Raw genomic sequence first — 13,432 nt, 5'->3', positions numbered from 1 at the left:
CTGCTGAGGTCCCTCCCCACAAAAGCCAACCTCCAGCCGGTACCTGGAGATCTCCAGCTATTTACAACTGATCTCCAGATGACCAAGATCAGTTCTCCTGGAGACAATGCCTGCTTTGGGCAGTGGACTCTATAGCATTATACCCTGCTGAGGTCCCTCCCCACCCCTTCCCTCTCCAGGCTCTACCCCGCAAATCAACATAGTTCTGGGGTGGAGGGAACCATACCTGTTACCATGCGGCTTTCCTCCCATACTACCCGCTTGGGAAAGCAACATGCCTTGAGACAGCCCTGCCTTATAGCTAAGAAGAAAAAAATAAACATGGCTCACCTCCCTCTATTTTCCCCTTCCCTCTGCCGCCCCACCAGCCACAGCTGGGACACTCACCTGGAGACTCTTTCTAGAGCTCCTTGTATTTCATCCCTTACTCCTAGTTCTTAAATAAGTACAGCCAGCCTGTAAAAGGGCAGTGGGATTTCAACAGCAGACCCTGCCCACCTCCACATGTTTACTGAGCACAGAGCTTCTGCACATAGGCTGTGCCCATGAACCTATGCTCCGTGCACAAGGAAGATCAAGGTGAAGGTCAACAAATGCCATCCCACTCCCTCCTCATTTCTTTGACTGTACCTAGTTCAATTTATTAATATATTTTTAAAGTTTTACCACATTTTTATCTTGCACTTCCCCTGAGAAGCACAGGGCAGCATACATCATTTCCCCCTCCTCCATTCTGTCCTCCTCACAACAACCCTGTGAGAGTGTGAGACCATCCCAAGGTCACCCAACAGGCTCCCACAGCAGAGGGGGGACTTGAACTTGGCTCTCCCAGATCCTAGTCTAGCACAGCAGCCACTACAGCAGGGCTACTATCAGAATCCATTAAGTTACCCCCTCCCACATAATACATTCTATATTTGACATCAGTCTGTCATTTGTTTCTTTTTAAATACTTTCTACCAAGAAGTTGAGCAATTATAAAGCTATACCAGAGTCCAGAGAAAGACAGTCTAGCCACGGCACTTAGACTAGACCAGGAGAGCTACTTGGGAACTTCTCCACTCAGTATGACATAGAAAACACTCCCAAGCATATTCCAAGCTCTCTCTATGACATACCAGAGTGCGAGAGCCATGCTGTTTTCCATGGGAATATCAATCAAAGCCTCCCTGTTCTGTTCTGCACAAGGGATATCCCTGCCCCCAGATTATTCATGCCAACCATTCGCAAGGATCTGAGCGTGTAACCCTATAACCAAAGATTGTGCAGTTACCCCTTCGTTTCTCAGGAGTGTGGCAAATTTAAAAAAATCCAGAATCCATCTTGCTCTGCTCTTACTTCTGTTAACTATTAGCCTGAAACAAAGGGCAGCAGCCTCTTACAGGAAAAGGGGAACCTGATCTATCTCAAGCATCAAGTTCCCCATGGAAAATGTTTGCCTACCATTTACTCAAGTCCCAGACAGAATGAAATTGCCACTGCAGTCAGAACATGAAAACGTGCTGTGCTCAAGCAGCTAACTTACGGTCTCTCCACAGTCTCCAGCATGAAGACACTGTTAACATGTGCAACCAGTTAAGGATCAACAATAGGCAGGATGCTTTGCTAGCTAAGGTCAAGAGGTTAGATATTGGCTGATATGCAACACAGTCAGTGAACCCAAAATGCTTTAATAAGCCGTTTAGTATGTTAAGGGGAGTGCTAACAAACTATCAACAGAATGTCCTGATTATGCTATCACCAGTTTGTAAGATACAGTAGTTTAGAAGAGTCTGAACTCTTTCTGTCTTTGAACACTTTACTCTAAAGCCTGGAAGAAAAGTTATGCTTATACCTGGCATTCTGAAATGGCACTGATCATCCCGACAGGAATGCGCGTACCCAAGACTGCCCTCTTGATGTAGTGAGTATGTGGACTCCTATTGATTATTGGGACGTTAACTACTACATTTGTAATTAGCTAATAAACATCCACATGCTTTGATAAAATCAGACAGGAGCACTTTATATCATTTTGTTGCTGCATTATTTCAGGGGTGGCCAAACTGCAGCTCGAGAGCCACATGTGGCTCTCGAGCTGCAGTTTGGCCACCCCTGCATTATTTGAATTAAGGGACTGGGTCGGTCACCAAACCTTGTCAAGGTAACAATCCCACCCTAAAAGCCAACTACAGCCTACGACTCTTCCCTGATGGACACAGTCTTGGCCACCATTTACAGTGGTGAGGTATAGCATAACTACTGCCTTGTCCCACCCTTGAGGCCCAACAAACTGGTCAAAGAAGAGGGTGAGACGCGAGAAACCAGCATTAACTGGGCTAATATATGTTTGCAAGGAACACAGCTCTGGGAGTTGATCCAAGAAAATTTACAGGGAGTAAAAAGTTCCTCCTATTCTAATCCAGGAAAAAAATGTGCCTCAGCTATCAAAAGTTTGAGAAATGCTGCACTAATGTTCACAGGAACACAGAATCCTGCTATAATCTTAAATGCCTTCAGCTCTACAGAAACACCATTTGGGAGCCTAATTTTATCAGAAATCAATGGCAGCCAAGCGAGTCTGATGACTCCACTCAAACTGAGCTGCTCCACTATTTCTTCTGGCTATAAAGAAACAGCCCAGCTGCTGCTGAAGATTCATCCATCTGCCCCTAACCCCTTTCCTTTTTACCAGTGCTGCTTGACGAAAGCCTGGGTAGTACGCTTTTCTAATCTACAGCATCCTGAAAATTCTGAAAACCCTTTTTGTAAATCCAGGTGGCCGAGTGCATGACACCACCTTATGCTATTTGTGTAGTCCCATTTCAACTACTCAGTAAGAGCCATTTAGCAATGGAATGAGACATCCTGGGCACCTGTGAAATCTCCATTGTTGGAATTTTCAAGGGAATGCTGGAAACATGTTTGGGGGGAGGATGATTTATACATGCAATACATTAGGGCACTGGGTTAGAAATGACCCACTTAACCCCTTCCAACACTAGTTTAGCAGCAACTGGTCCCTGGGCCAAACATTGTCCTCTTGATTCACTAATTGCTGCATTTATGGCAATCTCAAATTCAAGGAGAGGAAGAGAAATTAAAGCAAAATTGGGTATGTGGGGGTGGAAGGGGGCTTGAGAACAAAAGATCATGAAGATCTACCATTCCCCTTTATCTTCGCCTTGATCGTGGAAGGAAGAGGTATGGAGGAACTGAGAAGGTTGGGAGGTTCAAGTACTACAGGACTTTGCCTTCCATGACTTCTCAGAAAAACTGGCTACTAACCTGAGGGGGGAAATGGGGCTTTGGTGGAGACAAATGCTTTTGAGATTTCCCATCCCTTATACCATCACACATTTGTGTCTTGAGACAAGAGCTGCACTGCAAAGCATTTCTTGGGCTGATGAGTTGGGTCTCTGCAGCAGAAGGAAGGCAAAGAGCAAAGGGTGACTGAACCAGCATTCATCAAGGCAAACTAGGATCTGAATGATCGTTTGATCATAGTGGAAACAAATATTTAGTTTTGCATTGTTTTGGAACTGAGTCTGACATTGGAAGAGGATGAAGAGAGGATCCTCTGAAGAAGCTGGGGGGAGGGGGAGAGAAGGCTGCGCACTCGGCATCTGCCCTGCCCTATCACAGGCTTTGCTTCTGTAGAATTATTATCAGAGACACTGTAATCTGTAGCTCTGAAAGGGAGAGGTGTCTTGGACTGGCTCACGCAGACTCTCACTCCCTGTGTGATCGAGGGTCATGGCCCACCAGCAGACTCCCACACAGCTCCACTGGAATTATTGCAGGTGGTCTAGCAAATTGGTTTGACTCAAGGCAATTTAAAAATAGTGATTCTCACCACAAAAAAAGGCCATTTTAAATCATTAATTTAAATCACGTTACGCGCCACAAGTTACACTACCTGAACAAGCATGAATATTAATTGGTTGCTGTAACAATTAAAAACATATTAGTATGCAGTTAAAACAGAGCTTTTTATTTCACCTAGGACTGTCTTTGATCATGCCGCGCTCATGGCTACAATGCTATGCACACTTACCTGGAAGTAAGCCCCACTGACCATAATGGGACTTGCTTCACAGAACTTGCATAGGATTGCACTTCAGCTCTGACACTACAGAAGTATACCCATTTCAACCCTGATGTGTGTGACTTTGTGTGTAAAAGGGGTTTTCTTTGGGTCTCTCTCGACACTAAGAAAGATCACTTACTTGAATACTACATGGCTAGTTTTTAATAAAGAGTTGGTAGTTACTGAGCAGAACACTGTTTCTCCACAGGACCAAAAATAAACCTCCTTTGTGTTTGCTTAGCAGAGTCATAAATGCTAGTACAGTCATAAATACTCTTGGCCCTTGGCTCATGCCTCCCAGCCTGTGGTCTGGAGCCTGCCAGCCCAGTTAGCTGTCAGACCAACCCTGGAGGTCTACTGAATCTTCTTTTTGTTGGTAGTTCTTTGTTTAATTGTATTTGTGGGTCTTCTGTGAGCCACTTTGGGTTCTCAGCGGGAAGAAAAGCAAGATACAAATATTTGAATAAATAAACTTTCAGAACTTGACAACTGAAGACATAAGAGGCCATAAGGTAGACTTACAAGATCTCTCAGGCAAGGTTAGTGGGTGTTTATTTTGAAATACAGGATCTAGTCTCCTGCATCCTAGCACCTGTTATGATATGCCGGTCCTTGGGTCAAGTATAGAAGTCACAGTAATAAATACAGTACATGCCTGTCTGTATCACATTTACAATGCTCACTTTGGTATCAGAACTCAAATATTTCCCCCTGATTCATTCTTTTATACCAAAAGTAGACTTTAATTCAACCTGTCAGATAAGAGGACACGGTCTCATTTTAAGAGTACTTTTTACATTTTCTGTTAAACTCAGATCTTTTTAACAAGACTATATAACTGAAATGTTTAAAGGGTTTATAATCCTGATTTTTTAAAAAAGCACACTTTTACCCCTGTTTTTATCCTGCCTGTGAAAAGTTGCACCCAAAGTCTCCCCCCCCCCTTTTAGTTAGTTACAAGGCATCCCTACAGTGGTAAGAATGTCAGACTAGGATCAGGGAGACCCGTGTTTGAGTCCCCACTCTCCCATGGAAGCTCGCTGGGTGACCCTGGGCCAGTCATTCCCTCTTAGCCTACATCACAGGGTTGTTGTGATGATATAATGGAGAAGGAGAGAATGTTGCAAGCCACTGTGGGTCCCTATTGGGAAGAACATAAATATTCAATGTACATCTCTTTAAAACTGCAGCTGTGACTAATAACTCCAGAAAAAAAATACATGGTGGGCATTTTGTACACATACATTACCATAATAAGCAGGGCATGTAGGATACAACTTCAGGTTCTTTTAGTAACATTAAAGGGTATCTATGAAGGCCCATGGCCTCTGTAAGTGCAAATTAGATCCCATCTTCCTAGGAGGAGCATGCAAAACCCTTCCTCACTTTGATGAGCTCTAATTGATGAAGCTAGCACCTCTAAAGTCAATAGGGCTATTTGTTTTAGTAAGGGCTCATTAACCTGAATAAAACTGGCATAATCTAGACCATGGCAACTAATGAATGCATTTCAGAAAGAATGTGGGAACATTAAAGAAAAGCTAAACAACATGCAAAAAAAAACCCCAGAAAAAGATCATAACCAGAAAACCGTACAACATTTCAACTGACTGCATGGATTGACATGTTCATTTCTGTCATTGGTGTTGAAACAGCATCACCAGTAAGACAAATGTTGCTCTTCACCAACAGCATTTCTCAAGTTTAAGGGTACAATGGAATTTCAAACTTTGCTTGGACCATTTCTTTGATTCAGAAGAGCTACCCTATCTTACCACCATCACCCTTGTTGAGGCAGGCACGCTGTGCAATCTTTGGACGTCTACTCAAAAGTAAATCTCACTGTATTCAACATGCACAGGACTGCACTGTTAGTACTTTCAGAACTCCATCTCTGTCGCAAAGCTCCTGAAATTCTTCACCAACTTCTGAACCAGACCCTAGGCTTCAAAGCATGCCTCAGTGAGGGGATCTTATTGTTTGTATCTTGCATTTTTATTTCATTCCCGTGCTTTCTAAGTACAGATACATCAGAATTTTTTTTTAACAAAAAAATAATAATAATCCAAACAAATTTCTATTCAGCAGTGGTTGTCCCACCAGTTCACAAAGGGGCAACTGCTCTGTATCTCTACAGTCAGGTCATATCTGTCAAACCTAGCAACGAATATGTGCAGGATCAAATTTACAGTGCAATTCTAAACAGAGTTATACCCTGCTAAATCCACTGAAGTCAATGGGTTTAGAAGCCTATACCTCTTTGGGCAGCACAGTTCGCTGAACTGAATGCTCTGAAACAAGACATAATAGGACGTTCACACATTATAAAGTAGAGGACCAAAGGCCCCCAATTTATTACAAATTATCTCAGCCATCCACTGTTCTCCATTTTGCCTAGCGTTTGTACTTGCAACTTTTTTTTCCAAATGGGATAAAATTCTGCTAGACAACTTTCAAAACATGGTTGAAGCCCTCCTTGTTTCCAAAGCAGCAAGTCAAGCATTTATGTTCTTCCTCTAAACGACAAAACCCGAAATACTCAGAAGCAGATTATGATTAGCTGATTTAACAAAACAAGTTAAACAAAATGGGGGGGGCGACATCTGGATTTGAGCTGGTTACTAATTCTCCACCTCACAACGCTGGCATCAAGATAAGCTCCAGCCACTCAAAAACCCAATAAGAGACCAGTCTTCCTTTTGAAGGGGGCTAGCATTTGTCCAGCATCTTCCAAGGGATCAAAATATTCATTAAAACCCAATCAATCAATCAATCAGTCACAATTTTAATTCTGCCTTTTCTTCAAGGAGTTCAGAGAGCACCGGCGCCTCCGTTTTGCTACCAGAACAATTCTATGAGGTAGGTTAGGCTGAGAAAGAGAAAGAGTGCAACCAAGGCCACCCAGGAGATTTCAAGGCTGAATGGGGATTTGAACCTTTGTCTCTCAGTTCCTATTCCAACACTGTAACCAGTACACTATACTGACAGACCTTAAGACCAGCCTTCATTTGTCCAGGATAATGTACACTAAGGGCATCCCTTTGCATTTAGATAAATACAAACAGGGTCCCACAAGACTTGCAGGTGGGGGTGCCATGCCCGCCAGCATGCTCACCCATCCATTTTGGGTCTCCCACTCCTCCCTTCCCCCCGACCCATGAGAAACATGTGGGAGGAGGCATCTTGCCCACCTCTCCCCACCACTCTTCCTGCCCACCTCACTCAACCCTCCCTGCAGCTCTTCCTGCTCCACTGCCATTCTGCCCCCTCATATACCCAACTGCCACTGCCTAGCCAACTGCCTCCCGCCATCACTCTGCCCACTCGCCTATCCCCTTCTGCTTTGATGGTGGTGGCAGGGGCAATGGCAGCTTCCTCCTCCTCCTCCTGCCCACCTGCAGTACCACCATCCTATTCCATATAGCTCACACAGTGGCAGTAGCTCCTCCTCCTCCACCATCCCCCAAAGTGAGCCAATGCAAGTGCAGACAATGCTCCTCTGTAGAGGTGTAGAGAGAGCCAGTTTGGTGTAGTGGTTAAGAGCACGGACTCTAATCTGGGAGAAACGGGTTTGATTCCCCACTCCTCCACATGCAGCTGCTGGCCAGTCACAAGTTCTGTCAGAGCTGTTCTCTCAAGAGCAGTTCTCGAAAAAGCTCTCTCAGCCCCACCTACCTCACAGGCAATACTCCCTCTAAGCTGTGGAGTCTTGTGAGCAGAAATTCTACTTTGTGAGCTACTGTCATTAATGTTGTGAGTGAGCGATTTGGCTACTGCATACCATCCTTCCTGAGCTAAGACAATAATCTGTGAGTCGGAGGCTAAAAACCTGTGAGCTAGCTCACACTAACTCAGTTTAGAGGGAACACTGCTCATAGGGTGTCTGTTGTGGAGAGGGGAGGGGAAAGGAGATTGTAAGCCACTCTGAGACTCCTTCAGGTACTGAAGGGTGGGGTATAAATCCAATCTCTTCTTCTCCTCTTGAGAGGTGTGAAGAAATGTAGTTTTTCTCCTGGGAGGTTTGAGATAAGCAAAGCCTCCACTGTGCATTTTAACAGTCCCCCCCCCCTTTGGGCAAGAGAACAGGCTGGGAAGGAGGAAGTCTGTCAATGGCTTTCCAGGCTCACCTGAGCTACCTCTTAAGAAATGTTAATAGATCTTTCCCTTTTCCCTTAGCAGGGAACAGAGATTTGGAGGGATAGAATCCTAGGTAATCTCTAGGAAGAAGCAGCAGGAATTGCTTCTCTGACCTGGCCTGACCTGGTCAGGTGGGTGGAGAAACAGAGATGATAAAAACTCCTTGCCACAGGAATGAGCTCTCTTTTCCTTAGTTACTGCATCTATGAGAGGACGCAGATCTCTCCACTGGAGCAGGCAGCCATTTTGACCATGTGCTCGCCTGGAGAGCTACAGGAAGCTTTGAGGCAATGGTTACTTTGTAGGGATTTGTCACTACCTAAGCTAAAGGGGCCTGTCCTATATTTTAACATCTGATGTATAAAGAGAGGGACAGAGGATTTGCATTTTTCCCATTCCCTTTGTATTCTTTGCTCAATTTGGTGTTGTGCTAAAAGTATGCTCATAAACATTCTCTTTTTAATAAATACTTTATAACTTTGGATGCTGGGAGTGGTTCTCTGTACCACATAGACCTCCACCATCTCAGACACACTGTTTTAAAAGGCATGCCAGGGGAAGGTAGTTGGCAAGTGACTGTTCCTCCAGGGGCGTGCAAGGCAGTAAACTGTCCCCATGGTGCTCAGGTGCTGGACAGTGAGAAACACAAAGGCCAGGCCTCAGAACTTGGAATGGAAGCTGGGAGTCCTGACCTTCCCAGTGGGCAATTCTGTACAAAAGTCAGCTGGTGGTGACAGGCTACCCTGAGCGTGGAAGAAAAGCCTCTCCAGGTGTGGAGAAACACCTAGGAGGGCAGGGCAGAATTGGGCCTGCAGGCCAGAGCAGATGTGTTCTGCCACAAGGAGGGACTTCACCTCCCCCACCCATTTTTACTAACTGTGAGAATTTATTTATTTTTTGCAAACTTGGGTATCCCCCGGGATATGTGAAAAGATCTCCCCTGTCTCTACGTAGCCCTAATGTGCAGATATAAGTATCTGCAGATGGAGCTATGTTGAGAATTAGGTATAATGATATTACTATATTCTCTAAGGCAGGGATCCCAAACTTTTTTCAGCCCACAGGCACCTTTGGAATTCTGACAAAAGGCAGTGATGAGTGCAACCTCAAAATTCCTGCCACAGGGGGTGCAGCAAACCACAAAAGGGGTGCTGCAGGAGGCGGAGCCACACTCAGAGGAAGCCCAAGTGCGGGGGGAAAGGGGGAGGTAATTTTAAAAATGCATTGGAAAAGAGAAGTAACAGAAAATAAAATCAACACTGAGGGGGCAGCTATCACTGAAACATTTGTTTCATCTGCCCAGCCAACTGGCTCTCCAGTGGCCAATCAGAATCCCTGTTGGGGAGGTCCCCCATCTTGCCTCACCCACTTTCCAACAACCCTGGATGGGCACCAGGAAAGGTGTCTGTGGGAGCTGTGGCACGCAGGGCTCTGCTCTTAGACCTCTGCTCTAAAAGCACGCGGGGCTCCAACAGTGGAGAGCACAGCCTTAGGTGCTCTAACTGTTCCAGTCTTGGCAGGATACGACACAAGCACATAATAGCCTAACATTACACAGGAATCATTTGTAAGGGTGGATGGTGATTTTAGCCTGTATTGAATGATGCAGAGGGATTCCATGGAACAGGCTGCTTACGAATGCCCCACACAATTCTTCCTTAGAGCTTTCTGAAGCGCTCCCTTTTCAACCCAGCATGGAGTAACAGTGTCAGACTAGGATCTGGAAAACACAGCCTGGAATCCCTGCTCTGCCACAGAAGCCCACGGGATGTCTGCGGGCTAGCTTAATCTGCCTCACTGGGTTGTTGTGTAGATAAAATGGAAGGGGGGGAGCTGTTGTATGCCACTTTGGGTCCCCACTGTGAAGGAAAATGGTATGTTTGAATCAATCAATCAAAGAAAAACTGGAAATAAATCTGAGTGAGACACCCTAAGTCAGAAGTATCCTGCCTTAGCAGAGAGTGGGATGATTTGTGTCGCCTGGTTCATACGTGGATGTTCATCATTCAGGAACTGCAACATCAAGCAGGACCTTGCATTTGTGGATGGGCCACCGCAGCCATCACACAAGGCGCAGAACCTTTCTATCCTTTCATATGAAACTCTTTTTCTTTTCCAAGTGGTATCACTGAAGTTATTTTAAGAACAAAGATAATAAAACAATGAAGTTTACAAATACAAACACAGGAAATGAACACATAATTAAATAAAACACTGCCAGTGTATCTATCATTAATGTCAACTACGATAGCATGGGTTATACAGAAGACAGAAATGAAGTTTCAAATCAAAATAATGAATCACTAATCTACACAAAAAAGTTTTATATTTTATAGATTCAGAAATCATTCCAAATGGCTATTTGGCAAATCTCATAAAAATAAGGCTGTGCAAGCAGGTATGCAGTTGAGTTGGTATACTTCCCCCCCCCCCGCATTCCCAAATTTTCCTATTCCATATTAACAAAGAGGGGCCTGGTCTTAGATTCTGTGTTCTACCCTGCATGCAGGTAGCTGCCATTAAGAGGGGAAAGATTAAATCCTTCTTAATACTAGGAAAGGGCAGCAAACATCCATTGATATTTTTGGCCAATAATGCTTAAAAATCCCAAAGATATAATAAGGCATTCCCACCACATACATAATTAAACACTTTCTAGTAGAATAGGTCACAAATTTGGCTGCTGCTCATCAAAGGGCTTTTCACGTATTTGTGTACATTCATGTTTGAACATTCTGATTTTGTAATTAGGCATCAATGCTTGAAAAATTCCAGGCTGTAAGAAAAATATATATATACACACACACATATACACACACACACACACACACACATATACACACACACACACACATACACACACACATATACACACACACTAAGAATGTACATCAAACAGAAGCCGAATATACATTGAATGAATGAAAGAGGCTCAGATAAACCGTAATTAAGTGCAGAAAAATGTAAAGGTGTTACATACTGTGGCCTAATGTGTGCATTTTATAAGGGGTGGCTTGAAGGGTTTTATTTTTAATCAATACGGGATCTCAAAAGGCTGAACAGTTTTGTCACAATTTTCTCCTTCCAAGTTTCACTAGTAGTTCCAAAATCTTAAACAACGGGTGCAGAAACAAAAAGCAGCTGTGCCTTCAACCACACCCCATCCCACCTTTCCTCACTCCTCACCCCACCTGCAAAGAAAACAGGAAGGTATTCACAGTCCTTCCACCACAACCCGGATGGACCAGGTTGACCAGGTCCTCTTGCTTGAGTGCTAGGATATCACAGCCTGGCTTCCTAACTTAACTGAGCACCACATCCCCCCTGTGTTTTCTACAAACAGCAGCAGGCACTCTAGTTCCGCCACAAACTCATGCCAATGAAACCCAGGATCTGCATTTACTAACTTCCCTTGTCTCCCCCACCCTTGCCAACCAAGGACTCCTCAGACCTGCATTCGGATCCACCCTGCCAGCAGCCTAATCCCAAGCAACGGTGCAGGTATTGTGCAAGCAGGCAGGCAGGCAGGCAGCCCCGCCAGCCCCTGCCACTCCCAGCTATTGTTAGTTTTTTGCTTTGCCAAGATTTGGGGCCGTTTTAACTGTGGTTGCTGAGGAATTAGCTGGGCAAGCAAGGCTGTTTGCTGTGGGATTAGTCTGCACTCCTGGGATTTCCAGAACAAAAAGAAGGTGGGGAGGAGGTGGGGGGGGGGGACGACAAACTGCAATATCCCTCACTCTTTGGTAGGGAAGCCCAGGCTGACTCAGGGCTCTGCTTTGCCATCCCTCCCCGTAGACAGCAGGGCTCCTGGCCTGTGGTCAGTTTCACCTGTAGCAAAGCACTTGGCACGTGCTGGGAGAAGCCCGGCGCTGCCTAAGAGGCAAGCCGCTCGGCCTTTGGGATGAAAGCGTTTGCATTTCTGAAACACAACTTTCAAGAAGCTCTCAGACAATGCGCCTAACCATGCTGGGCCATTAGCGAGTCCACGGTACACATTTGCAAATGCGGTCAGAGCACATCCCTCCCTGGCTTTTAAAAACTTCTCTGTGCAGAAGGCATTTGGCACACAATGCGAAAGGCAGGGGATACAATGGACAGTGTTACAAAGGACCACAGAGCAAAATAATTCAAAGGGCCGCTTCTGATATTGCCCTCCGTGGGTCCTTTATGTGCTTCCCCCGCGCAAGCAGCCTGATCCGGGTTTTTTTTGTTTTGTTTTCCAATCTAGCCTGGCATCCGCAAAGAGTATTTTTAAAAAGCATCTCTCCTCCTCCCCCTCCTGAACGAGTCAGAGAGGGAATAAAATCAATGGCTCCCCAGCCACATCAATCAGACTCTTTCGCTCTATCCGCAAGGAGCCGCCCGGCTGTACCCTCAACACGCCTCTCTGTCTCACGACCCCCTAAATTCAAAACGGCAATAAAAAAAAGTGAGGGAAGCGAGCCAAATGAAGCCGCTAACGTCCTGCGAGCCAAGGAAATTTGGCTGTACGCTCCTTCCAGGCAGACTCTGCAGGCTGCCAGCAGCCCAGCATTAAAGGGTCCGGCTGGGCTTCTTTTTCTACGCCCCAAACTCTCCAGGGGGGGCTCCCCCCGCTTTTGGGGGGGCAGCGTCCGCCTGCCTTTCGCCTCGCGAAGACAACCAGCTGGGAGAAGAGCAGCCCCACCGGCAGAGAGCGGCCTTTGCACAAGGGGCCAGCCGGGAAAGCCCCCCCCCGCCCGCTACATCGTCGGAGGGGGGGAAAAGGGGGAGACGGCCCCGTGCCTACGAATGACGACGCTTCTGTGGACTCGAAAGTGGGGGTGAGATCCCGGCTTTCCCAAAGTTTCCCACCACCGCCCTGTTGCACGGAGGCAGCAGCTCGGCAGAGAGGAGCAGGCAGGCGAGCATCTTTCTGGGCACGGTCACGTTTTGCCACTCATCACGCCGGCCAGCCCCGCCTCCCCTCCGCCTCTGGACGTGCCCGCCCGAGCCGGGTCCCGCGGGACAGGGACCGGCACCTGCCGCCGGGACCCGAAGTCACGGGTCCCCCCCCCAGGCCCCTCCTCTGGGGAGGAAAGGGTCGCCCGTCCTCGCGGACTGCTGGAAGGAGCCCCTTCCCTTTGTGCCGGTGGGAAAGTTTCCTGAGCCCGGCTGTCTCCTGACGGCACAGAAGAATACCCGAACTCCCCGGCGGCAGAGCAGCCCCGGGTGGGTGCCAGGCGTGAGTCGTTCCGGGGGTGGGTG

The 13,432-nt window shown here is 46.4% G+C and overlaps 1 protein-coding gene across 1 annotated transcript in view; it reads right to left on the bottom strand.

Annotated features, from left to right (window-relative positions):
• EPHB1 (EPH receptor B1) overlaps positions 1-13,432 on the bottom strand; it is a 441,868-nt gene that overhangs the window by 427,617 nt on the left and 819 nt on the right. The window lies entirely within an intron of this gene.

This window comes from Gekko japonicus, unplaced genomic scaffold (assembly GCF_001447785.1).
Source record: "Gekko japonicus isolate JY-2015 unplaced genomic scaffold, Gekko_japonicus_V1.1 scaffold235, whole genome shotgun sequence".
Lineage (NCBI taxonomy): Eukaryota > Metazoa > Chordata > Lepidosauria > Squamata > Gekkonidae > Gekko > Gekko japonicus.
This window is presented reverse-complemented; position numbering and strand designations above follow the sequence as displayed.